Source organism: Macaca fascicularis, chromosome 2, assembly GCF_037993035.2.
Source record: "Macaca fascicularis isolate 582-1 chromosome 2, T2T-MFA8v1.1".
Classification (NCBI taxonomy): domain Eukaryota; kingdom Metazoa; phylum Chordata; class Mammalia; order Primates; family Cercopithecidae; genus Macaca; species Macaca fascicularis.
This window is the reverse complement of record NC_088376.1, coordinates 42382639-42396220: the sequence shown is the minus strand read 5'-3', so window position 1 is coordinate 42396220 and position 13582 is coordinate 42382639.

Genomic DNA, 13582 nt, shown 5'->3' with positions numbered 1-13582 from the left:
GGAAGGAGGGAAACTAACTCAAACCCTGAGTGAGTGAATGGGTGAGATAAGACCACAGCTTGGCTGGAAAGCCTGCCATCAGCCGGCCAGAAGTGGACAATGGTGATGGTTGCTGTGGTGAGCAATACTGTCTTGCTGGAACAGCCAGACCAAGCCCAGACATTCACATCTATGTCAGCACTGGGCCAACCGCACTGGGCCAGCCATGAAGAAGATTTCAGAAAATTCTCCCCAGCCTTCACAAATGTTATCAGGCCCATGGTGTCCTCTGCCATCTAAGTTATGACTAGTGGACATCTACTGAGCTCCTGCTAATAAGAGACAGGAAGGCCAAGGCCCTGGGCCTCAGATTGCCCCAGATTGCCAGGGTCAGAGCACAGGGAAGTGGCCAGAGCAACTGAGCTATAAAGATATCTGGGCTCCGGTTCCCAACATGCAGAGAGCATAAGACTCACCTACAGAGCTTGGTAAAGATGCCATCTGCTGCGCCCATCCAGACTGTGATTCAGTAACCTGGAGTAGGCCCAGGAATCTGGGCTTTAACAACACTCCACTCTGAGGCAAATGGTTTCTCTTTAGGAGACACTGAGAATTGAGAGAAGGAAGAGACACTGAGAATTGAGAGAAGGAAGAAATGCAGGTAGGCATTCCCTGGCGGCAGCAGACAGCTTGACCTCTGATGAACCTCTGCAGAGCTCCTATGGGATGGAGCGAATCTGCCCTTCACCCCCTCCCAAGATAATTCCTCCCAAAATATCTTCAAATTGTGCTGCTGTCACTCTGGTGTCAAAAGCATTCAATAGCTTCTCATCACCTCGAGAAAAATGCCTGGTTTCTTGGTCGACCTTTGAGCCTCTGAATCTCATCACCTCCTTTTGCTCCTGTCTGTTCTCTAGTTGTTTATCCATGAACCCTCTCCCCTGAACATCTTGAGGTCTTCTCTGTCACTGTAATAAATCACTGGTTTCCCACCTCGCAATTTTTGCCCATACCATTTCTGTGATCTGGAATGCACTCCCCTCTCTTATTCTCTCTTAGTACTATTCAGTCCTTGGGACCCCCTTGAGCCTCGTGTCTTCCAGAAAGCTCCCCCTCCCAACCCTGATCTCCCTCCTCTGTCCTCGCAGCTCATGTTGGTGTCACTCTGTATTAGACAACTGAGGCTGACATGGGGGTTCTCCGCCTCTGAATCAGGGTATGTCAGAGAATCCATGAGGAGAAATCCATTTACACTGCCTGACCTGGAAAGATTGGAATGAAATGGGGTCCAGGGAGATTTCCAGAGCAAGCCTGACTTGGACTCTCAGGTCTCCAGACCACTACATCAATTGTCAGTAGCACACCAGGCATCCCAACCCAACCCTAAGCTCTAAGTTGACCAACTGTGTTCTTGCTTCATCACCCCAGTCCTCCCTGAGCCCTTTCTGTGTTCCTCCTGCCCTCAGGTGCACTGTGCTTGCCCAGGCATTCAGAGGCCCAAACAAAATGGTTTTCTTAGTTCCTCGGGTGGACCCTAGACTGAGAAATAACCAACTGAAAGGTGTGAATTCAGCAAAGATCACACCCTATCCCACACCTCCGAGGAGGCAACCCAAATAAATGACTCCACAGTGTGGCAATAACAGAAAAGAGTGTGGGCTTTGGAATCACACAGAACTGGGTTAGAATTAAGATTTTTTGACTTGGAACTATGTATGTGGCCTTCAGCCAATTACTTACTCTCTCCAAATTTCATTATTTACATCTGCTAAAGAGTGATAAGAACACCAATCCCATGCTGTAGTTCAAGGATTAAATTAGATAACATATGCAACATATTTGCTACATGGTGACCACCCAAACAGTGACTGGGATCATCCTCGTCATGGTCTTCATCAGGCTTTATGAAAAAAAATTCTGAACCTTTCTTTTACACTCATCACAATCTATCCCAGTGCTGCTGTGTCTTGCCTGGGGCCCCTCCACATCCACTATCTGGTCTGCCAAGGAAAATAAAGGCAAGTACTTTGGCAAGGACCCTGGGAGCCTACGTGCAGATACAATTCTTTTAAGATGGGCAGGATTTTGAATATGCTACTCCCTTGAGTCAGTTAGCTTTTGCGGTATAATGAACCACTCCAAAATTAAGTGATCTAAAATCAGGACCACTTATTATTTTTCATGAGTCTAACAGTTAGCTGGTGCCTCTGGGCCAAGATCGGCTGATCTTGTCTGGGCTCACTTACATGTACAGTGGTGACCAGTGGTTGTCTGGGATAATGTGGGTGGCTGAGCCATGTGTCTATCACCCATCAGACCAGCCAGATGTGTTCACCTGGAAGCAGGTAATAGTGTCCCAAGTGTCTGAGAACAGAAGCTGCAAGGCCTCTGGAGGCTATGCCCAGAACCGATACAACTAATTGCTTCCACCACAAATTCTACTGGTCAAAGCAAGTCATGAGGCCAGCCCAAATTCAAGGGGTGGGAAAATATACCCCATCTCTTGATGAGAGGAGCTGCAAAGCATTGTGATTTATGGCCACTTCTGTAATCTACGCAGGCCTCGAGCATTTCTCTGCATCCCTTATGATTCTTAATCATGCACTGAAGTGAAAATCTCTGTTTTAAAATAGAGATAGATGGACGGTTGGAAGGAAGGACAGAAGGAGAGTTATATGTGCAATGCTTTATATGAAGGAGTGAGTGTGTAGATAGGTGAATGGGTAGGCGGTGGGACAATTTCTGTGGAGGTGTATTATGTGGGTAGATAATAGGAGGTTGTGATAGATAGTGAATTTGTGGCTGGGTGGGAAGGCAATCTTCACACCCCACTCTCATCCCTGTAGCCCTGGAGCATGGTGACACAAGAACAAGACAGCTGTGCCTGTCATTGTATTAGTCCTGGCCATCTCCTGGCAGGCAGAACCCTCCCCTCCCCACCCACTGCACCCCCATGGTATGCTCCATTCCTGCTATGCTGGCTGGCTTGCCACAGAAGCTCACTTACATAACTTTGTTTCCATAACCATATTTCTCTCCTCTTCTCCTTTCCCTTGTAGTGACACTCCTGTGCTTAAACCTTTTCAGGGGCTCCCTATTTTCTACAGGATGGAACCCAAGTAGCTTGATACCACCTGTAAGGCTCTCCATGGCCTGGCCCCGCCTGTCTCTCCAAGATTTTCTCCCAGTGTGTTGGACCGTCTCATCCCTCCTGCCTCCCACTGTTCACCATTTGCCATGCTGAGTCACATTTGGTTATTTCACTTTCCCTGAAGATTCCAGCTTTCCTATGCCATCAACCATCATCTTAACCTTGAAGCACATTTTACAATCCTCTACTTGTTACATCTCTGTCTTCCACTGGACTTTGACTTCCTCAGGATTATGTCTCACTCATGGCACTGCCCTCAGCATCTAGCCCAGTTCCAGGCACCCAGAAGGTGCCCAGAAGTGTTTGCTGAAAGGATTCATAAGCCCACAGCTTTGGCACCTTCCCCTAGTTCTCTCAATAAGTGTCCATTTTAAGCTCATGTTACTGTGTGTCCAGATCTTGACCAGGTGCTTCAAGGAATACAGAAGGAATTTAAGATAGTAACTAGCCACAAAGCATTTACAGTCTGGGTGAAGGAGCTGAAGCAGGTGTGGACAAGCACTCACGCATGAGAAAAATCTCTGTCCACCCAATGCAGTATAAATAGCACCACTGGGAGAGCCCAGGGCTCTCTGGATTCAGAGATCATGGTGGAGTTGGAGCACAAGGACTTGGTGAGTGGAGGATAAAGAGAGGATGGAGAATATTTGAGCCAGGGGATCTACAGGAAGGGATCTAAGACTGGACTGTGAGGACACAGAAGACAAAGCCACCAGCACAAGATGGTAATGAAAAGAAAAGGGAAGTGGGCATAGGGCTGGGAAAAGATGTTGGGGCTGGATAGTGGAGGACCTCCAGGGACAAGGAAGAGAAGGAAACTGATTCCTCAAAACGACCCTGTGAGGGTGATGGCTCAGAGACATTAGGTGGCTGACTGATCCCAGACCACACAACTAGAGAATGGTGGGCCTGGGACTCAACACCAGGCTGACTCTAAAACCCAGCTCTGTTCATTGCATTGGACTCTATCTCTCCAGAGGCACTGGGGCTTCATAAATATTATTATAATGTTACTGGGAATGTGTTCTCTGTTCTTGAATCAATGTGCTCCTAGCCTATTTCTTATCTTTTTGGAAGGACAGGGCTCTCCACAAGCTGCCTAAACATCGTGTTTATCCTCTGCTGCTTCTGAGGAGACAGGACAGATACTGAGGCCTTGAGGCTAACCCTGAAGAGGTGACCTTGGCACACTGCTCGAGGCCACCACCCTTAGTCATGGGTCAGCATGAGCCCTGATCTGGATTCACTCACAGGGAGGGCCTTAGAGGACTCGGTCCCATGCTTCCTGGAAATCAATGCATGTTTGACCAGCTGCTCCCCTTTCATCTCTTCTTTGTATAATTCTGCCCCAAGAACGTAAAAACATTGCTATGGCAAGATTTGTTCTTTTTAAATCTGGCCAGAGCCTCACTAAGGTACATTAATCTTTAACTGTTTATAGATTTTTCTGTTTAGAATGTATGCCCTGTGCTTTCGTTTCACTTGGGGATTCAAGTTCTACTCCTATATTGATGATGACTTGGGAGACTTATTTTCTCTCTGGGATTTCCTTCTGCAGGCTCATTTATCAGGTCCAGCAGGCCAGGATCCCATGGATCTCTGCTTCATTCCAGAAACAATAGGTAGTTAAGACCTTGGGCTTTAGGATCAGACAGAGCCAGACACAAACTGAGTCCCCAGCCCTGCCACTCTACCCATGTGTCCTTGAGCAAGTTATAAAACCTCTCTAAACCTCATGCTCTTCTGACAATGAAGACCCAATGGAATTTTATCTTACTCAGGATTATATAACCAGCACAAAACCCATAAATAGTCATAACAATTATTTTTGCCAAGTCTAACTCTGTGCAAGAACTCCCATCTCATCTCACCCTCCCATCCCTCACCCTTTCCCATCTCCCCTTTTCTTCCAAGGCTAGCTACATGCTCTTCCTCTATTCACCTTATAGGACCACCTGCAATTCTCACCATCACCCATTGCCCCAATTAGCTCAGTAAGAGGGTGCAGGGTGAAATACACAAAACTATGATCTTCCTTAAAAGGCAGGAGGTGGGGAAGGCTGTAAATGTATATAATTCATATCTTTTTCAAATTTACTACTGGCCAAAAATACTTCTTAAGAGTTAAACCAAAAAGAAAACACCAAATTGAATAAATTTTCTGATAAGTCTTCAGCCCTCAAGGCCCAAGTACACCAAGTACTTGAGAAAACCTGGTCAAGGTAAGAGATTAAAAAAAAAAAAATCCTCCCCCACACCTCACCACTGGCTCAATGGCCCTATGGAAAGCAAAGCAAGCACCCATGTGGATGAATAATCTGCTTACACCTCTCTTCTGTCTAAAACTAACTTCGCAATGGCCACTCCTAGTTGCCAAGCTTCTCAGATAGCCTGCTCTACCTCCCACTTCAGTCCTTTTATGGGCATGTCATGGGGTAGAGAGGCTGACTGGCCACCAGTAGGCAGATAAATTATACTGACCCTTGCCCCAACTTTCAGTGACTCTAATATAACCAAATTGTCATTGACATCTCACTTGAAAATTCCTCTAGTAATTGCTTCTGACTAAAAAACATTCCTAGATCACTGTCGTGGCATCATAAGGGACAGAATCACGACATTCTCAGTCGTTTCATCTACCGTGTCTCTCATGGGTTGAAATGGCCACTTAAAGACTAAAATCAGGCTGAAATTCAAAGACTGACTGTTTCTGATTTCCTATCAGCTCTGCCACTACTTGAGATGCTGTTTCTCAGCTGATCCAAGACCTGAGCAACCATCCTGTTAGGCATCCATATCTCCACCAAAGTCCCCGTAGTCCCACTATCTGGGTTGATGGGCCTCTGAGACACATAAGGTCTTCACCCCCAAGATAGAGCTGTCAGGACCCAAGGCAAGTTCTCCCTGGCACAACCTTGGAATTCATGTGTGGGCTTCTACGAGCCGATGGGTAACCCCTATCCCCAGCCCACATCTATGCTTGCCCCACTGAAACCACAGGATTCCACAGGACCCATGCTTCATCCTCCAGGAGGCACTTCCCTTGCAAATGGATCAATGTCTACGGGGCTGCAGGACTGGAGGGTGGAGACCCAGGTATATTTGCAGAAGAATGTTAGGCTGGGAGAGTAGGCTGGGATAGAAAAAATAGAAGGTGCTCTGTTTTTCACAAAACTGTCACAATAACAGTTGCCTCACTGAGTGCCTGGATCTGCCCACTGAACCATGTTGTCATCACTGTGGGCAGGATCCTTGCCAAGTTCCACCTGCTAAACCACCCTTTCCAAAGTGCCCTAGCCACCTAGTGGCAACACAGAAGAGTCTACCACATGAGCCTGTGGTTGAATAACCGGAAGGCATGTGAAAGATGACCCTCCTTCCCTAAAACTGGACCCTGACATGAGTTAGTGGGGAGCCTACCAAGATGGTGGATAGATATAGCTGCTCATGGGGCCACCTCCCATCTTCCCAGATCCTTGGAAACCCTGCTCCACTCAGAGCCTGATACATATGGCGTTTCTGGTAGCATGTTACACTGAGCAACCATTCACATGACATAAAATCCAGGAATAAGAACTGCAAGTAGAATTTATAAATACAATTTAATAAATAAACCCAGAAGTCATACTTGTGTTCAGAAGTTGCATCCCACTCTGATAATTATTCACATGTACAGAGGGGATTAATTGAGGCTTTTATAATGCTGGCTAAATAAGAAAATGACTACTCACTTCTTGGTATCAAAAGCCTTCCCCAGTGCAAATGCAAATTACCCCAAGATACCCTTTTTCACTTGCAAAAATCCAAGAGTTTGAAATCATCATCTGATGGGAAGGCTGTGAGGAAACAGATGTTTTCATACATTTCTGGTGGAAAGGCAAAATAATACAATCCTATGGAAGGAAATTCAGCAATATCTAGCAAAAGTGCATTAGGTATTTGCCCTTTGACATAGCAATTCCATTTCCAGGAATCTATTCCAAAAATACACTGGCAAAAATATAAAAAGATTTAACCCACTCACTGCAGCACTGTTTTTTACAGGAAAAGACTGGAAACTACCTATGTATCCATGAGTAGGATACTGGTTCCAGAACCTATAGTACATCCACATAAAGGAGCGCCATGCAGCTGTAAAAGAGAAGGAAGAGGCCAGGCGCGGTGGCTCACACCACCTGTAATCCCAGCACTTTGGGAGGCCGAGGCAGGTGGATCACGAGGTCAGGAGATCGAGACCATCTTGGCTAACATGATGAAACCCCGTCTCTACTGAAAATACAAAAAAAAAATTAGCCAGCCATGGTGGCAGTCGCCTGTGGTCCCAGCTACTTGGGAGGCTGAGGCAGGAGAATGGTGTGAACCTGGGAGGCGGAGCTAGCAGTGAGCCGAGATTGCACCATTGCCCTCCAGCCTGGGCGACAGAGCCAGACTCCATCTCAAAAAAAAAAGAGGAGTAAGCTCGATGTTTTACTAAAGAAAAGTATATGTTATGCTACCATTTATCCAAGAAAGCAGAGCTGTAGATATATATTTAAATTTTTATCTTATAATGAAAGAATAAACCATAAAATAAAATAGATAACCAATAGTATTGTATAAAACTTTTTTGGATCCCAATTCAAACAAATACGCTGAAAAAAAAGATGAGATAATTGAATACCTCCTGAATATTTGATGACATTAGGAATTAATATTTTTTTCTAGTTATGATGGTGTTGTGGTTATATTTCTAAAAAATGACTCCTTCTTAGAAGCAGTCATCCAAAGAAGTTGCATGCACTGCTGTGCAATTATGTGTTCTCAGCAAGATAATCTCACAGGGACCCACAAAAGTGTGCCTTCAGAAGGAACTACCTTTGAATACCCACCAACCCAGACAGAAGCAGATCGTTACAGTGGAAGTAAGAACTTCCCAGTTCAATATCACTACTCCCTTTCCTTGTTTAGTACATGAGGAATAAAAAATAAAAACTTAAATTTAAAAAGCCCAGCTATCTGGGTAACATAGGAGAAGCAAAATGCAGAAAAATAATTTCCTATAGCTTTCTAGTCCAAAGTCATAAATTGGGACAGAAAGAATGTTGAGATCACATTAAGGTCTTGCTTATTATATTGACTGACAGTTTTATTACTGGAATGAGATTTTTTTTTGTTCCTTGATATGGTAGGCAGAATAATGGCTCTCCCAAAGTGTCCATATGTTAATCTCAAATAGGCTACCTTTTTAATGGCAAAAGGGACTCTGGAGATGTGATTAAAGATCTAAGATGGAGAGGTTATCCTGGATTATCTGGGTGGGCATAATGCAATCACATGGGTACCTATACAAAAGGCAAAGGAGTCAGAGAAGAAAATGTAAGGAAGGAAGCAACAGTCAGAATGAAGTGACCATGAGCCAGGAAATGCAGGCAGCATCTAGAAGCTGGAAAAGGCAAGGAAGAGATTATTCCCCTAGAGCCTCCAGAGGGAATGCAATTCTGCCAACACCTTGATTTCAGTCCATGAGACCCATTTCAGACTTCTGACCTTCAGAACTGTAAAAGTTCATGTTGTTTTAAGTTTTTAAAAAATGAGTTCTCATCTTTGAGAGATACTTTCTGAAATGTCCCCAGATGATATGATATCTGGTATTTGCCTCAAAATAATTCTGAAAATTGGGGAGTAGGTGGTGATATAGATGAAACGAGATTGGCTATGGGGTAATAATTGGTGAAGCCAGGGAATGAATCCGTGGTGGCTCTATATACTGTTCTCTTTAAGTTTACATAGGTTCAAAATTTTCTGTAACAAAATACTTAAGAAAGAGAGAAAACAATAAAAAAAGGAGAGAAAGAAACCCATCTCTTGTACTGTATGTCATAATCTGAGAAACAAATATGTGATTGAATGAAGAGGGTCAGATAGATAGTAGCTGACCGATTCTGCAGAACCATTTTCTATGCAGAAATAAATCCATGGGCCACCCTCGAAAGTGGGTTGAAGATTCTGGGGCCTGTAGACATGGTATGTTATTTGCATGTTTGAATATTCATGAACTCGTCAAAGAGGCGTGTCCTCAGTAGACCTCAATACCCCTCAGCCTCTGTGGCCTCTTGACAAGCTCTCTCCCTCCCCTACACAGGAAGGCAGCTTTGTTGGACCACTCTCATCCTTTCAGACATTAACCTCACCGATGGCATGGTGACGGCTTGGAGACTGGAGCAGGGTCATTCTCCGTCGCGTAACTCCGGAGACATATTTGAACATGGGAAAAAGGAAGATTTTAGAAGTCTCCAAGATAACAATGAGCCCTTGAGAAGAAAAGCAGGGACATGGTCTCGGAGCCACGGAAGCCAGATGAGAAATATTTTCTTATAAGATGAGGAAGAAGTACCAGGCCACCTTTGCCCTGCTAGGAGTGAATCTCTTGGCGTGGGGCAGACCTGGCGAGAGGGTAGGAGGAGACTGCAAGTCACCCCCTACCCCAGGATCTTGAGAGAAATATATTCTGGGGGTTGGAGACAGAACCTCAGGGTCTGTTTCGGGGCTCTCTGCTCCTACCCCATTGTCTTTGGGAAGCTCTGCCACCCCAACAACTGGGGACCCTGGCAAGCCGCTTGATCTGCAGTGATATAGGCATAGTACTGCCCACCTCACAAGGCAGACGATTGAGGCATCATTTCATGGACATATTTTTCTTTTTTCTTTTTCTTTTTTGAAACAAAGTCTCACTGTGATACCCAGGTTGGAGTGCAATGGCACAATCTCAGCTCACTGCAACCTCAGCTTCCTGGGTTCAAGCAATTATCCTGTCTCAGCCTCCCGAGTAGCTGGGACTACAGGTGCGCACCACCACACCTGCCTAATTTTTGTACTTTTAGTAGAGATGGGGTTTCACCATATTGACCAGGCTGGTCTCAAACTCCTGACCTCAAGTGATCTGCCCACCTCAGCCTCCCAAACTGCTGGGTATTACAGGGGTAAGCCACCATGCCCAGCACATGGACATATTTTTCTGAGCTCTGGCTTATTCCTGTGGAATTGACTGATCAGTTAAAAAATGAAAAGGTACATTTCCTTCCTATCCTCACAGGGAGGGCCTGCAGTATCCCTGAGGAGGTCCTTGGCTCTCTCCTCTCCTCCCCAACACAGAATTGTTCTTCGTGCCTGTCTAACTCACTCTATACACAGGCCAGGGTGGTTTTTCTGGCCTGGCTCCTCTTTGTGGCCTTGGGAGCGATTTGGGCCTCAAAGAATTGATGTAGATCTCTGCTGCTCTTCTTTAAAGCTAGTGAATAAAGCGACCCCCATTAGAGGTGCCTGAGTATACTGACATCTCTTTCTCTCAGTCATTCACAAGTCGGCCGTTGCTTTGGCACTCTGGCACTCCATTGCTCACCTATCTCCTTGGTCCCCTGGACTATCCTTCCTCCTCCTCATCTCTCTGATCCTGGCTGTCCTCAAGCTCCAGCTAGAGCCTCACCCTGTCCAGGGAGCCCTCACTGATTGCAAGCCCACACAGACACCCTCCTTCTTCTTTACATATTGTGTTCACTTCCTCTTTCTTTGCTTCACACATCCCAAGTAAGATTAACCCAGACAGAAAGGAGCTCCAAAAAATACTTTTCATTTCTAAATCGAGAACCAAATGGATTAAATCAAGCATAACAGCATGGGCTGAGGAAGGATAACTTTGATGGTACCTGATGCTTCTGAAGAGCATTTCCCATTTCAGTTCATTAGACTGATCTTAAAGCCCCAGAGGAGGAGCACAAACCAGCCCCCTTCTCTCTCCCTTGCCTTTCCCTCCCTTCTAGGGCTCCTCTGGCTCAAACAGCAGTGGATCCGGAACAGTACTCAGGGCCACGCCCTGTAGATTCCTCATCCTTTGCTTCTCAGCACCCTGAGAGGTAGTCAGAGTGTCCCCATTTCACAGATGTGGTAACTGAGGCACAAAGAGACCAAGTATCTTACCCCAAATCACTCTGGTAGACAGTGACCCAGCCAGCAGCGGAACAGGCATTCTGCCTCTAAAGCCTGCACATGCAGCCTACCCCTTGCTGCAAGAAATAGCACAGCCACCAGGGGCTGTGCCTGGGAGAGCGCTCCTGGGAGCAGACCCTGAAGGGCAGGAGCATACTGACCCTGTTGGAAGACTAGACAAAGAGGCAGACAGAAACTGAGTGAAACCAGCTGAATTAAGTGCTAGATGCTCAGCTGACCAGGTCAGAAAAGTGAGGTCAGGTGAGCAAGAGTTATCCAGAGTGGTCAGAGGAGGGAGGAGTGGCAGGCTTGTGGTTCTTTGGGATGGACAAGAAGGACTGGAGAGGTGGGCAGGCCTCTGCCTCGAACATGAAGGGGCCATTCCAAGCATGGCAGGGAGCCAGAACAGACTGGCCTCTGCTGTGTGCCAGGCACTGTGCTGGGCATTTGGCATAAACCATCTCAGGAGATTCAGCATAAAGGGAGAAGTTTGGGGAGGATGAGAAATCCAGTTATCTGGGCTGGATGGCATCAGAGAGCGTCAGAGAGCAGGGAGAAGACTTCAGACTAGTTGGAAGTGACCAAGGAATGGCCAGTTCATTGCTTAAGCCTTTGACCAATGCTCCATTCTGGTAAGTCAGGACAAGGAAGCCCAAAGCATGGCTGGCCCTGGTGAGATGCCTTGCAGAACCCAGGTCAGACCCCATCCATCCTTGCAGAGGTGTCTTATTGCACCTTCAGATTAGAAGGACTGGGACAGGTTGCCCTGAGTGCCCAGCCAAGATGAGCCCTGGGCTGGCTAGGGAGGGACACAGAGCCAGTGCTTGTGTGAACAACTGATGACCTGACCATCCCAGAGCCAGACAAAGCAGCAGCGAGAAACAGGGGCCTGGAGCAGTGGCTCTCAACCAGGGCTGGTTTACCCAGCACCCACATCCCAGGGCCTTTGACAATGTCTAGGAACATCTTTGTGTCTGGGTACCACTGGGATCTAGTGGGTAGAGGCCAGGGATGCCAGTAAACATCCTACAATACATAGGACAGCCCCCCACAACAAAGACTTATGTGGCCCAGAATGCCAGTAGCACAGAGGTTAAGAAACAAACCCTAGTCTAGGGAAACAGGGTGAGAAAAGCTGAAATCCAAGTCGCTGCCTGGGAGGAAGCTGCCTCTACCCCGAGGAAGAGACGTCTCCTAATTCAGCCTGCACTGTGAGAATACATGTGAGCCCCAGGGAGGCAGCCTGGGGAAGGTGTTGCTAGAGGGGAAGAAAATGTTATCTGCTGTCACTTAGGCTGTGATTTGTGCAAAAAGCAATCTAAAAGGTAGTGAAAAAGAGGGTCAAAAAGTCAGCCCATGTGATTATGTCATCTCCTTGGTGGCAAATACAGCCATGTTAAACCACTATGACATACCCACGCAGGTGACAAAGGAGATGTGATCAAAGATTTTCATTGCAGTACTGCTTTTAATAGTGAAAGATCAGAAACAATATAGTTTGTCCATCAGGGGACAAGCTGGATAAGCAATGGAATACTCCACAAAATAATGGGGATACTTTGTATGTACAATTATGGAAAGGTCTCCAGAATATATTAAGTGAATAAAGCAAAGTCCAGAACACTGTGGAGTACAGTGCTGCCATTAGGTGAAACGGGAGGAAACATTAATCAACAGTATATTGCTTACATTTGCATAAAGCAGCAGTGGATCTCAAGGTTGATTGTGCATCAGAATCACCCAGAAGGCCTTTTTAGCCACATGCACTTCAAATAACATCAACCATTTTATGTATGTATATATGTATGCACGTATGTATGTATGTATGTATTGAGCCAGAGTCTCACTCTGTCGCCCAGGCTGGAGTACAGTGGCACGATCACGGCTCACTACAACCTCCGCCTCCCGGGTTCAAGCTATTCTCCTGCCTCAGCCTCCCGAGTAGCTGGGACTACAGGCGCCCGCCACCACGCCCGGCTAATTTTTTGTATTTTTAGTAGAGACGAGGTTTTACCGTGTTGCCCAGGCTGGTGTCGAATTCCTGACCTCAAGTGATCCGCCCGCCTCGGCCTCCCAAAGTGCTGGGATTACAGGCGTGAGCCATCGCGCCCAGCATCCTTTCTTTTATTTTTGGAAAAGACGTAGAAAGTGCCCCACTTTTCTCGCCCATAGTTGAACCGCGCAGCTTTCCTGACCCCAGCCACCACCGGCGCGAGGCTTTAGACAAAGGCCTGTAAGTGGCCTCTTTCCCTAATCACGCCAGTACAAACCCCAGGAGACTGTTTCCCAACCCTCGAGTGGCTGCTGAGTGTGAGAAGTTCATGGCGTTTGAAGGAAATCCCCAGGAGCCGAAGAGTTCGGCCAGCAAAGCAAACGTCCAGTCTCCCATCCTCTCCTTTCTTTGCAGGGGAAACGAACTGAACGTCAGAAACGAAAGTGGCGCGGCCTGGACAAACCTGACCCTTCGACATCCCCCGCCCCTGCGCCCGC